General features: G+C 42.5%; 1 protein-coding gene across 1 annotated transcript in view; it reads right to left on the reverse strand.

Annotated features, from left to right (window-relative positions):
* Positions 1-1096: 1096 nt before the first annotated feature.
* dpys (dihydropyrimidinase) overlaps positions 1097-13389 on the reverse strand; it is a 119595-nt gene continuing 107302 nt past the window's right edge. Inside the window, exon 10 of the mRNA XM_087986347.1 lies at positions 1097-1149. The gene's annotated coding sequence lies outside the window, so the exon portion shown is untranslated. The remainder of the gene's footprint in view (positions 1150-13389) is intronic.

Consider the following 13389-nt stretch of genomic DNA (forward strand, 5'->3'; position numbering starts at 1 on the left):
AGATTGCGGTGGTTCACGGACTCCCAGCCCAACTGCTTGTTCTGTGGCGCTGTGGAGTCGGTGGGCCACGTGTATATTGGGTGTGGGCGTTTGCACTCCCTTTTTGATTTCCTGAAAAACCTTCTCCTCTGTTTTTGCCTGCACTTCAGTCCCACGCTCCTGATCTTTGGGCACCCGGTACGGAGGAAGGAGGGCAGGTCTGAAGACCTCCTCGTGGGTCTGCTCCTTGGCCTGGCCAAACTGGCCATCAACAGGTCCAGGCAGCGGGCCGTGGAGGGGGTCGTTAGGGCCGACTGCCTGCCCCTCTTCCGCGGTTATGTTAGAGCCCGGGTGTCCTTGGAGAAGGAGCACGCGGTGTCCACCAACACCCTGGAGTTGTTCAGGGAGAGGTGGGCGCCGCAGGGAGTGGAGTGCATCATTTCTCCCTCCAATTCTATTTTGATTTAGTCCCTCCCCTCCCCTTCACTGTTAGAAAAAAAAACCAGGAGAAAGGGCAGTGTTTGTCACTGGCCACCCGGGTGTTTTCCTATCTTCCTGGTGGTGGAAATTGAATAAAGATTGGTGCACTTTGTGTATTTCACTGTGTCTCACACCTGCACACACACACCATGGGTGCTGGGGTAAAATAAGCACTACCGCACTTAGGTGGTAGTGTGGGGGTTTTAAAAGAGAAAAAAGTATATATATAAACAGGAGTGCTTAAAAAAAAAATTAAACCAGCGATTCAGCACTGTCCCTTGCTGTGAAGGGCAGTGTTTGTCACTGGCCACCCGGGTGTTTTCCTATCTTCCTGGTGGTGGAAATTGAATAAAAATTCGTGCACTTTGTGTCTTTCACTGTGTCTCACACCTGCACACACACACTATGGGTGCTGGGGATAAAATAAGCACTACCGCACTTAGGGGGTAGTGTGGGGGTTAAAAAAAAAGGGAAAAAAAAGGAAAAAAAAAAAGAAAAAATAAATAATTAAACAGGGGATCATCATTTCTCCCTCCAAAAAAAAATATAAGAAAAAAAAAGGGAAGTGTCACTGCCGTCTGATGTGAAGGGCAGTGCTTGTCACTGGCCACCCGGGTATTTTCCTATCTTCCTGGTGGTGGAAATTGAATAAAGATTGGTGCACTTTGTGTCTCTCACTGTGTCTCACACCTGCACAAAAGAGAAAAAATAAATAAATAAATAAAATAAAATAAACAGGAGATAAGTGGAGTGCATCATTTCTCCCTCCAACTCTATTTAAAAAAAAAGAGGAAAAACGAATTAAAAAAAGGGAAGTGTCACTGCCGTCTGATGTGAAGGGCAATGCTTGTCACTGGCCACCCGGGTGTTTTCCTATCTTCCTGGTGGTGGAAATTGAATAAAGATTCGTGCACTTTGTCTTTCACTGTGTCTCACACCTGCATACACACACCATGGGTTCTGGGGATAAAATAAGCACTACCGCACTTAGGTGGTAGTGTGGGGGTTAAAATTAAAAAAAAAAGAAAAAAGAAAGGAAAAAAAATAAATAGGGATTCACACAGCACTGTTTTTAAAAAAAAAGAAAAAAGGGAGTGCACCTGGCGGTGGGGATCCCCAGTGGAGGGCTCTCTACGCGGGAGTCCTCCCCCTTTCTCTCGGGGATCTGGGGTGGAGGGTGTTGCACGCAGCAGTCCCATGCAACCGCAGATTGCGGTGGTTCACAGACTCCCAGCCCAACTGCTTGTTCTGTGGTGCTGTGGAGTCCGTGGACCATGTATATATTGGGTGTGGGCGTTTGCACTCCCTTTTTGATTTCCTTAAAAACCTTCTCCTCTGTTTTTGGCTGCACTTCAGTCCCACGCTCCTGATCTTTGGGCACCCGGTACGGAGGAAGGAGGGCAAGTCTGAAGACCTCCTCGTGGGTCTGCTCCTGGGCCTGGCCAAACTGGCCATCAACAGGTCCAGGCAGCGGGCCGTGGAGGGGGTCGTTAAGGCCGACTGCCTGCCCCTCTTCCGCGGTTATGTTAGGGCCCAGGTGTCCTTGGAGAAGGAGCACGCGGTGTCGACCAACACCCTGGAGTTGTTCAGGGAGAGGTGGGCGCCGCAGGGAGTGGAGTGCATCATTTCTCCCTCCAATTCTATTTTGATTTAGTCCCTACCCTCCCCTTCACTGTTTTGATCACACAGCACTGTCCCTTGATGTGAAGGGCAGTGCTTGTCACTGGCCACCCGGGTGTTTTCCTATCTTCTTGGTGGTGGAAATTGAATAAAGATTGGTGCACTTTGTGTCTTCCACTGTGTCACACACCTGCACACACACACCATGGATGCTGGGGATAAAATAAGCACTACCGCACAAAAAAGGGAGTGCACCGGGCGGTGGGGATCCCCAGTGGAGGGCTCTCTACGCGGGAGTCCTCCCCCTTTCTCTCGGGGATCTGGGGTGGAGGGTGTTGCACGCAGCAGTCCCCTGCAACCGCAGATTACGGTGCTTCACGGACTCCCAGCCCAACTGCTTGTTCTGTGGCGCTGTGGAGTACGTGGACCACGTGTATATTGGGTGTGGGCGTTTGCACTCCCTTTTTGATTTCCTGAAAAACCTTCTCCTCTGTTTTTGGCTGCACTTCAGTCCCACGCTCCTGATCTTTGGGCACCCGGTACGGAGGAAGGAGGGCAGGTCTGTAGACATCCTCGTGGGTCTGCTCCTGGGCCTGGCCAAACTGGCCATCAACAGGTCCAGGCAGCGGGCCGTGGAGGGGGTCGTTAGGGCCGACTGCCTGCCCCTCTTCCGCGGTTACGTTAGAGCCCGGGTGTCCTTGGAGAAGGAGCACGCGGTGTCGACCAACACCCTGGAGTTGTTCAGGGTGAGGTGGGCGCCGCAGGGAGTGGAGTGCATCATTTCTCCCTCCAATTCTATTTTGATTTAGTCCCTACCCTCCCCTTCACTGTTTTGATCACACAGCACTGCCCTCTGATGTGAAGGGCAGTGTTTGCCACTGGCCACCCGGGTGTTTTCCTATCTTCCTGGTGGTGGAAATTGAATAAAGATTGGTGCACTTTGTGTCTTTCACTGTGTCTCACACCTGCACACACACACACCATGGGTGCTGGGGTAAAAAAAAATATATATAATAAGCACTACCGCACTTAGGTGTTCGTGTGGGGGAAAGGAAAAAAAAAGAACGAAAAAAAACCAAAAAAAACCAGGAGATTCCTCTTCCGCGGTTACGTTAGAGGCCGGGTGTCCTTGGAGAAGGAGCACGCGGTGTCTAAAACAAAAAAAAGGGAGTGTCCCTCCAACTCTATTTTGATTTAGTCCCTACCCTCCCCTTCACTGTTTTGATCACACAGCATTGCCCTTTGATGTGAAGGGCAGTGTTTGTCACTGGCCACCCGGGTGTTTTCCTATCTTCCTGGTGGTGGAATTTGAATAAAGATTTGTGCACTTTGTGTCTTTCACTGTGTCTCACACGTATACACACACACCATGGGTGCTGGGGATAAAATAAGCACTACCGCACTTAGGTGGTAGTGTAGGGGTTAAATTTTAAAAAAAGAAGAAAAAAAAATAAATAAACAGGAAATTAGGGCCGACTACCTGCCCCTCTTCCCGAGAGAAAAAAAAATAAACAGGAGTGTAGAGTCTGGGTGTCCTTGGAGAAGGAGCACGTGGTGTCCACCAACACCCTGGAGTTGTTCAGGGAGAGGTGGGCACCGCAGGGAGTGGAGTGCATCATTTCTCCCTCCAACTCTAACAAAAAAAAAGGGAGTATCAGAGATACTCACACTTTGATTGCTGACTCTGAAGTGGCAGAACTTAATCAAGGACTGTACGTGTGTAAATATTGTGTGACTTGGTGATGGGATACTGGCCTCAGTTGATTTATTTCAAATATCAACCTATAATACTCATTGAAATCTCTACCTATATCCTGAGACGTCACTTACAAATTATCACTGTGGTCCTTAACAGGTCCTACTCTTTCCATCGTGTTCCTCTTTCCTTAATATACCTGTGAATAACTTAAAATTTTCCCTTATTTTACTTGCCACCATCTTTTCATATCTCCTTTTAACTCTCTTAATATACCCTTAAAGTTTCCTCTTGCACATTTTAAGTAAAAGAGGCGGAGGTGTTGCAAATTTGATCAGGGAATCTATTGCAGCAGTAAGGAGGGATGACAGGTTACAAGGCTCCTCTACTTAAATCACGTGGGTAGAGCCTGGAAACCTATAAAGAACAAACACATTGCTGGGTGTGAACTGTAGGCCCCTAACAGTCAAGAGAAAAAGAAGAGCAGATATACTGCGTATTTCAGGGAAATATAAAAATAATAGTGTAATGATAATCGGGGATTACAACTTCATCAACATTAACTTGGGTAGTCATTGTGCAAAAGATCTGGAGAAAGCGGAATTTTAAAAATGCATCCAGTACAGCTTTTTAAGCTGATATATCAAAGTCCCTACAAGACTGTGGTTGTGGACTTAATTTTAGGTAATGAAGCTGGGCAGTATTTAAAGTATCAATGGAGAAACACTTTGCAGACAGCGATGATAACTCCATTAGATTCAAGATTGCTGTGGAAATACTTTCAGGTAAATCTGTCGAAGAACATTGGGCCATATTCAAGAAGGAAATTTGTAGAGGACAGGGCCAAACTTTTCCTTTATTCAAACATGAGATTACTACCTTTTGGGTCTTGTTGTTTAATCTACTTCCTAGTTTCTAATTTTTGCTTTCAAAACCTCATCCTTTTCATACCTTTGTCAATTGTACTAATATGTACAGCAGTCTGTCTGTTTGCCATTCCCTTCGGAAAGCCCTGCAGCCATTTAGTGACATCCCTAGTGTTTTTTGCTGTAACAAAAAGCATCAGGCATATTCTGTTATTAGAATTGTCTTCGGTTACTGATAGCTAGAGTAAATCTGACAGAACAGGGAAGGTGGGAATAAAAGTGTTTAACTGTGTTCAAGGAGAATTTCCGATAGCAAATAGTATCTTGTCCACAGGAAAGGATGCATTGTTCGACCTTTATTGGAAATGCGGTAAGCCAAGTTGCTCAAATATCTGTGGGGGATCATTTAGGAATTAGTGATCATTGTATCATAAGGTACAGAATATTGATAGATTCGGAAATCCCGAATAAGAATAATTAACTGCAAGAGAGCTGACTTCATAGTCAGGACTGGATAGACTGGAAATAAAGATTGGAGGGAAAAACAGCAAATGAACAATGGAATACCCTTGAAGAGCAGATTGTTTTCTGATCAAGGCAAAGGTATGTGTCCTCCAAAGAAAACATGTTCAAGTTCAGAGCTTTCTGGATGGAAAATAAGATTATAATTAAAATACAGAAGATAAAGTATGTTTAAGATAGATGTTTAAAATACAACTGAGAGCCAAAGGAATACAGAAACTGTATAATACAGAAATCAGAGACTGATAAATGATATAAGAGAAGCAGACAGAGAATATAAAAAAAAGGATTGGCCACTAGCATTAAGGAAAATCTCAAAGTCTTGCAAAGACACATTATTAGTAAAATGATGGGAAAAGGAGTATGGTTAATTAGAGACCAAAATGGGGATTTGCTGAATTATTAAGTTAATGCTTTTCATAAATCTTTACCAACAGGGCATAGGACATGGTGAGAAATGAGGAAACTCAGTCATTAGAAGGGCTCAAAACTGTTAAAGAGAAAGTGTTGGATAAGCTGTCAGTACTTCCATTTGGCAAAGCATTGGGACCTGCATCCAAGGATATTGAAGCAAGTGAGAATGGAAATTGCAGAGATATAGAAGGAAGACGGTAAAAGGATGTTTTTTTTCTGGCTGGAGGTCCATGACTAGTTGTGTTGCACAGGGATCCGTACTGGGATCTCTGCTGTTTCTGATATTTATAAATGACTTGAATGAAAATGTAGATGGGTGGGAAGTAAATTTGCAAATGATACAATGCTCAATGGAGCTGTGGATAGTGTAGAAGATTGTTCAAGAATATGAACAGCTGCAAATATGGACACAGAGATGGCAGATGGAGTTTAATCCAGATAAGTGTGGAGTGCTGCTCCTTCATCACCTGGTACTGTTCTATGTTCTATGAAATTGACCACAATCTCTCAGTCTTCCCAAGCCTAGCAGTTGTGCAAAAATATTGGAGAATTACAAATATCAAGTCCTTCTTCAGAAAACATTGCAAAAATAAGCCCAGGCATTACAGACCAGACAGTTTAAATTAAGTTGTGGAGATGCATCTAGAAAGAATTGTTCAAAATGGAATTATTTGTGACAATGTAAATTGTGGATTAATTAGAAAGAGCCAAAATGGATTCCAAAAAGGGAAACCATGTTCAACTAATCAGAGAAGGCCAATTAGGGTAAAACTGTTGTTGTGGTGAAGGTGGACTTCCAGGAGTTTGATACAGTACCACATGACAGATGTGTGTGAAAGGTTAAAGCTGATTGGATACAGGGTCAGTAGCAACATGGATACAAAACTGGCTGAGGGATAGGAAACAGAGCGTAATGTTTGAGTGAATATATTTTTGGGCTGGAGGAAGGCTTATGGAGCACTTCCTCAGGAACTGGCATTGGCACCCTTGCTTTTTACAGATGATGCAAAACTTAGAAGCATTGTAAATTGTGAGGAGGACAATGTAGAACTTCAAAGGGATAAACAAGTTGGTGGAGTAGGTGGATTAGTAGAAGATGCAGTTCAATGTGGAGAACAAGGAAGTGAGTCTAAACACTTTAGATTGCTAGAATTACCTTTTTTTTATTCTGGAGATTTAACCTCACCACTTTAAGCAAGAAAATAGTTTGAAGAGTTGAGGGATGGACAGATCTAACACTGACATCTGTTGCTTCAGATTTTAATTACAGTTTTCCCTGAAAGTCATCAACAGAATATCACAAATCCTAGAAAATGATAGCCTCCACCTAAGACAAAGTTAATTCTTTTGGTGTGAACAGGATTTCCCTCTGCCTTCATATTTCTGCATTGATCAACAATCCATCCACCATAACCTTTCTTTTGGCTGCTCTCTTAAACAGGGATTCTATTCCTTATTTGACTGAAAACAGTATCACACCAAAATGATTGCATCAAGTTTAGTCTCCTACCAGATAGCATCAACCATTAAAAAAATATAGCAAATCACCAAGTCACTATTAACTTCCTTACATGGTTAGAGGCATGGCTTGGAACTAAGTTAATACAGTGACTCCTTTAAAAAAGTAATAAAGCAACGCTCTGGTTCTTGTCAAAAATCTGTGAATAAAAGTGATGGTTCATGTAAAGCAGAGTGTGCTGGGTTACAGTCAGAACCAAAACTTTCAAAAAGCTTGGTTTGTGACTTGGCATCAATTTCAGCATAAACTGTTAGATCATCAAGGATTTCAGTGTTCTACAGGACTTTTGAGTGTGCAAATACAAATAAATACAAATTCTTCTTATTCAAACACTACAGATTTTTATAGATTTTGTACATTATTCAGTGGTAAATGCTGTCTTTTTTTTAACCAATCCAAAACCTTTTACGTATCCTCTCTATAAATAGCACCTGTCATTTAATCAGGGTTTAGTCACTGAGCAAGCACCCTGGCACTGAGCTATGGCTTTGATTCAGCAACTTTACAAAAGATAAAGAGACATAATGTAACAAGTGATACCAACAGCATTTCTTCAGATTAGCTCGTAAGTAAATGTTTTATACTTACTTTGAAAATAATAAATATTTTTTTGAATGACTGAAAATAGACTTTAGTTTTGACTTTATTAATATAAAGGAGCCTTCAAATTCAGCCCTTCATTAACTTTCTAGCTCAACTCCACTGAAACTCTTCCACATGACATTATTAATTCTAGACTTGGCTTTTCCAGTATCTCTTAATAGCTTCTTGTACTCATACCCCAGCCAGATCCCTTGGGTTAGAAATTGCTCTGATATTTCTATGATCTCTTTGATTCCTCTCCATAGATTTTGCTAGATCTGCTGAGCTTTTCTACTAATTTCTGCTGTGGTTCTGTTCACCGAGCTGGAAGTTTTTGTTGCAAACGTTTCGTCCCCTGTCTAGGTGACATCCTCATTGCTTGGGAGACTCCTGTGAAGCGCTTCTGTGGTGTTTCCTCCGGCATTTATAGTGGCCTGTCCCTGCCGCTTCCGGTTGTCAGTTTCAGCTGTCCGCTGTAGTGGCTGGTATATTGGGTCCAGGTCGATGTGTTTGTTGATGGAGTTTGTGGATGAGTGCCATGCTTCTAGGAATTCCCTGGCTGTTCTTTGTTTGGCTTGCCCTATAATGGTAGTGTTGTCTCAGTCAAATTCATGTTGCTTGTCGTCTGCGTGTGTGGCTACTAGGGATAGCTGGTCGTGTCGTTTCGTGGCTAGTTGGTGTTCGTGGATGCGAATCTTTAGCTGTCTTCCTGTTTGTCCTATGTAGTGTTTTGTGCAGTCCTTGCATGGGATTTTGTACACTACATTAGTTTTGCTCATGTTGGGTATCGGGTCCTTTGTTTTGGTGAGTTGTTGTCTGAGAGTGGCTGTTGGTTTGTGTGCTGTTATAAGTCCTAGTGGTCGCAGTAGTCTGGCTGTCATTTCAGAGATGTTCTTGATGTATGGTAGTGTGGCTAGTCCTTTGGGTTGCGGCATGTCCTCGTTCCGTTGTCTTTCCATTAGGCATCTGTTGATGAAATTGCGAGGATATCCGTTTTTGGCGAATACCGTTTTTGGCAGATAGGTGTTCCTCTTCCTCTTTTTGCAGTTCTGGTGTGCAACCACCCCAATACACACAAAAGAAGTTGCATCAAGACAATATTCAAAAGGGCCACTACACACTGCTCCTTCTTCACTTTCCAATTGCAGTTTCAGTGGTCCGCTAGTTTTAAGTGCAGGCAAAATATCATCTGTAATCAATTTTTATGCGTACTAACTGTGCTGTTCATTGGCTGCATCTTCAGCAAGTAGTGTAATTTCGTAGCATACCACAACAATAATGGTAAGAGAAAGAGCATCTCAAATATAGGAAAGAGGCTCAGGCTGGAATAAGAAGGGCTAAAAGTAAGCATGAGGAAATGATGGCAAGCTATGCTAAAACAAATAGTAAAATGTTTTTAAAACATATTAACAGTAAAAGATTAGTGAAGGAAAGAATGGGGCCCATAAGGAACAAGCAATGTAAACTGTAGCAAGTGGTATCGCAGAGGTATTAAATGAATACTTTGCTTCTGACTTTTCCAAATTAGATAATGGTGACAATGGCCCAGTTGAAAATGTGGGTGCTGTGCAACTAAGCAATATCGTGATAGATAGGAAGAGGTGCTAAAAATATTGGCTGCACTCCAGGTAAAAAATAAGAATCATCAGGCCTGAATGGGATGCATCCTAGATTGATAAGACAGATAAGGGAGCAAACTGCAGAGCTATTGACAGAAATTTCCAGGCCTCTCTGAACTCAGAGTAGTCCTGGTATCTGGAGGATTGCAAATGTGATGCCATTGTTTAAGAAAGGGGCAAATGATAACCCAGGAAACTACAGACCTGTCAGCTTGACATCAGTAGTGGGAATACTGATGGATGCCATAATACAGGATAAGATAAATTACACTGAAGAAAAATAAGTTAATACGAAACAGTCAACATGGCTTTGTCAAGGGCAGGTCATATCTGACAAATTTTGGATTCTTTGACAAGGTGATGTAGGCATTGGATGAGGGTAGTACTGTGGATGTGGTATATTTGGACTTGCAGAAAATATTTGATATTGTGGCACTTTGCAGGCTGGTTAGCAAATTAGAAATGTTTGGGATCGATGAATCTCCAGCATCTGCAATCCTCACTTTCTCCTAGCAAGGATTAGAAGTTGGCTAAAAGGTAGGAAAGAAAGGGTCATACATGGCCATTTCTCATACTGAAGATGAGTTTAAAGTGGTGCTCCCCAGGGATCAAATAGATGACTGGAGCATGGTTAATGCTTTACTTTAGTAAGAAGGATTGTCAGAAGCAACTGGGGAACTATAGAACTGTGAGTCTGACTTCGGTTGTGGGTATATTGTTGGAGGTGATTATAAAAGGCAGGACTTACGGACATTTAGAGAGGAAAGAAAAATTAATTAAAGATAGTCAGCATGGTTTTGCGCAAGGAAAATTTGTCTCACAACCTTGGTGGGCGGCACGGTGGCACAGTGGTTAGCATTGCTGCCTCACAGCGCCAGAGACCCGTGTTCAATTCCCACCTCAGGCGACTGACTGTGTGGAGTTTGCACGTTCTCCCCGTGTCTGCGTGGGTTTCCTCCGGGTGCTCCGGTTTCCTCCCACAGTCCAAAGATGTGCAGGTCAGGTGAATTGGCCATGCTAAATTGCCTGTAGTGTTAGGTAAGGGGAAAATGTAGGGGTATGGGTAGGTTGCGCTTCGGTGGGTCGGTGTGGACTTGTTGGGCCGAAGGGCCTGTTTCCACACTGTAAGTAATCTAATCTAATCTTGATTGAGTCTTTTGAGGAAGTTACTAAAAAAGATTGATGATGACAGAGCAGTAGATGAAGTTTATTTGGATTTTACTAAACCCTACGACAAGGTTCTGCATGGTAGACTAATTAGTAAAGTTAGATCACATAGGCTTCAAGGTAAGCTTGCCTATTGGATACGTAATTGGTTTAATGGCAGAAGGCAGAGAATAATGGTAGAGGGTTGCTTTTTGGACTGGAGCCCTGTGACCTACAGTGTTCCACAGGGATTTGTTCTTGGCCCTCTTTTGTTTGACATTTATATAAATGATTTCTATGAGAAAATAGAAAGCATGGTTAGTAAGCTTGCAGATGACAACAAAATTGGTGGCATTGTAGACAGTGAAGATTTTTTTTAAGATTACAAAAGGATCTTGATCAAATGGGTCAATGGGCTGAAAAATAGCAGATGGAATTCAATCTGGATAAGTGTAAGAAATGGTATTTTGGTACAACAAACCAGAATAGGGCTTACACAATTGATGGTAGTGCCTTGGGTAGTGTTGTAGAACAGAGGGACCTAGGGATGCAGATACATAATTCTTTGAATTTTGTGTTACATATAGATAGGGTGGTTAAAAAGATGTTTGGCATGCTTATCATTATAGCTCAGTCCTTTGAATATAGGAGTTGGGAAGTCAGCTTGAGGTTGTACAGGACATTGGTGAGGCCTCTTCTGGAATATTTTGTCCAGTTCTGGGCACCCAATTATAGGAAGGAGAGAGTTCAAGCTGGGGAGGGTTCAGAAGAGATTTACCAGGGTGTTGCTGGGTATGAAAGGGTTGAGTTATAAAGAAAGGCTGGATAGGCTGGGACTTCTTCACTGGAGCATAGGAGATTAGGAGGCGATCTGATAGAAGTTTATAAAATAATGAGAGGTATAGATAGAATTAATGTTTGGTGTCATTTCCCTAGTATGGTGGATTTCAAGACTAGGGGGTACATTTTTAAGGTGAGAGGAGAGAGATTTTAAAAAGAAATAAGAGATAAATGTTTTACATAGAGGGTGGTTTGCATGTGGAGAGAACTTCCTGAGAAAGTGAGGATGTGGGTACAATTACAATGTTTAAAAGACATTTGGATAGATACATGAAAAAGGAAAGGTTTGGAGGTATATGGGCCAGGAGCAGGCAGATGGGATGAGTTTAGTCTGGGATTATGTTCAGCATGGACCAAAGGGTCTGTTTCCATGCTGTTTGACTCTTTGGCTCCAAATGTGAAGAAAAATGGAGAAACACTACAGGTTCAATGGTCGAACTTTGAGGGGAGTACAGGAGCAGAGAGACCTTGGAGTTTAAGCGCACAATTCTCTGAAGGTAGCCAGACAGGCTGAAATGGTTTTTAAGAAGGCTCATAGAATCCTTGGGTTTATAGATATAGGCATAGAGTCCAAAAGCAAGGAAATAATGTTACATCTGTACAAATCATTGGACAGAACAAACTTGGAGTAGTGTGTTCCGTTCTGGGCATCTTATTTAAGGAATGTTGTTTAAACCCTGAAGAATGTGTAAAGGAGACTTATTTGAATGATGCCAGTAATGATGGATTTTAGATGCAAGGAGAACAGAGAAGATTAAGAGGTTATTTTATTAACGTGCTCAAAATTATGACGGGATAAAGAAGAATATTCTGTTTGCATGTCAGTAACTAGGCGGCCACAGTTTCAAGATTGCCAGTAAGTGAACTAGGATTGAGATGAAGAGAAACATCCTTATTCAAAGAGCTGTTAGGATGTGGAATGTATTGCCTAAGAGAGTGGTGAAGTCAAATTCCATATGATGTTTCAAAAGAGAGCGAGATAGATATTTGGAAGTGCTGAATTTAGAAGGCTGTGAAGCTGTTCTCTGTCAGTTAGCCAGGTCAGACTAGCCCAGACCCTTGCTGAAGTGGTGCAGTGCACAGCTGGGCCATCTAAATCCAGATTCAGTTTTCTCCAGTAGAAGAAAATGACTTCTATCAGCCAAAAAACAGTCAAACGCAGAGACAATTGAAAAACGGGTACAAGGGAAATGTACAATGGTGATTAGTTTCATTCTGCAGACGGCTCCAGTATCTAGTCCAAGACTGGCGATCATTGGTTTAAGGTGAGAGGGAAAGATTTAAAAGGGACCCGAGGGGTCACCTTTTCATGCAAAGGGTTTTGTGTATGTGGAACGAGCTGCCAGAGGAAGGGGAAGAGTCAAGCACAATTTCAATATTTCAAAGATATTTGGATAGGCACTTGGATAGGAAAGGTTTAGAGTCCAAATGGAGGCAAAATTGGCATGGAAACTTGGGCTGTGGGATCTATTTCCATGCTGTATGATTCTATGACTCTATGATTCTATCTCGAGCAACAAGCTGGATGGTACTAGACGCATTAAAATTCACAGTCACAGTCATTGGTAAGATGAGTTTTGCTCTACAGTGTAGAGTCCGAGAGATATACAGCAAAGAAATAGACTATCGGTCCAACTCATCCATGCCGACCAGATATCCTTGATAAATCTAGTCCCATTTGCCAGCATTTGGCCCATATTCTTCTAAATCTTTCCTAATCATATACCCTTCTAGATGCCTTTTGAATGTTGCAATTGTATCAGCCCCCACTCCTTCATCTGGCAGCTCTTTCAATGCTCGCACCGCGCTCTATGTAAAAATGTTGCCCTTTAGATCTTTTTAAATCCTTCCCTTCTCACCTTAAACATATGTCCTCTAGTTCTGGAATCCTCCATTCTCAAGGCAAAGACCTTGTCTATTTAACTTATCACGCCCCTCATGATTTTATGAACCTCTATAAAGTCACCTGTCAATCTCTAACCCACTATGGAAAGTAACCTCAGCCTATTCAGACTCTCCCTATAGCTCAAACCCTCCAACATCCATGTAAATCTTTTCTAAACCTTTTCACTTTTCTCAATATCCTTCCTATAGGAGGGAGAGCAG

The sequence above is a fragment of the Chiloscyllium plagiosum genome, unplaced genomic scaffold (assembly GCF_037043375.1).
Source record: "Chiloscyllium plagiosum isolate Xiang-an unplaced genomic scaffold, Cpla_swu_hap1 HiC_scaffold_4, whole genome shotgun sequence".
Lineage (NCBI taxonomy): Eukaryota > Metazoa > Chordata > Chondrichthyes > Orectolobiformes > Hemiscylliidae > Chiloscyllium > Chiloscyllium plagiosum.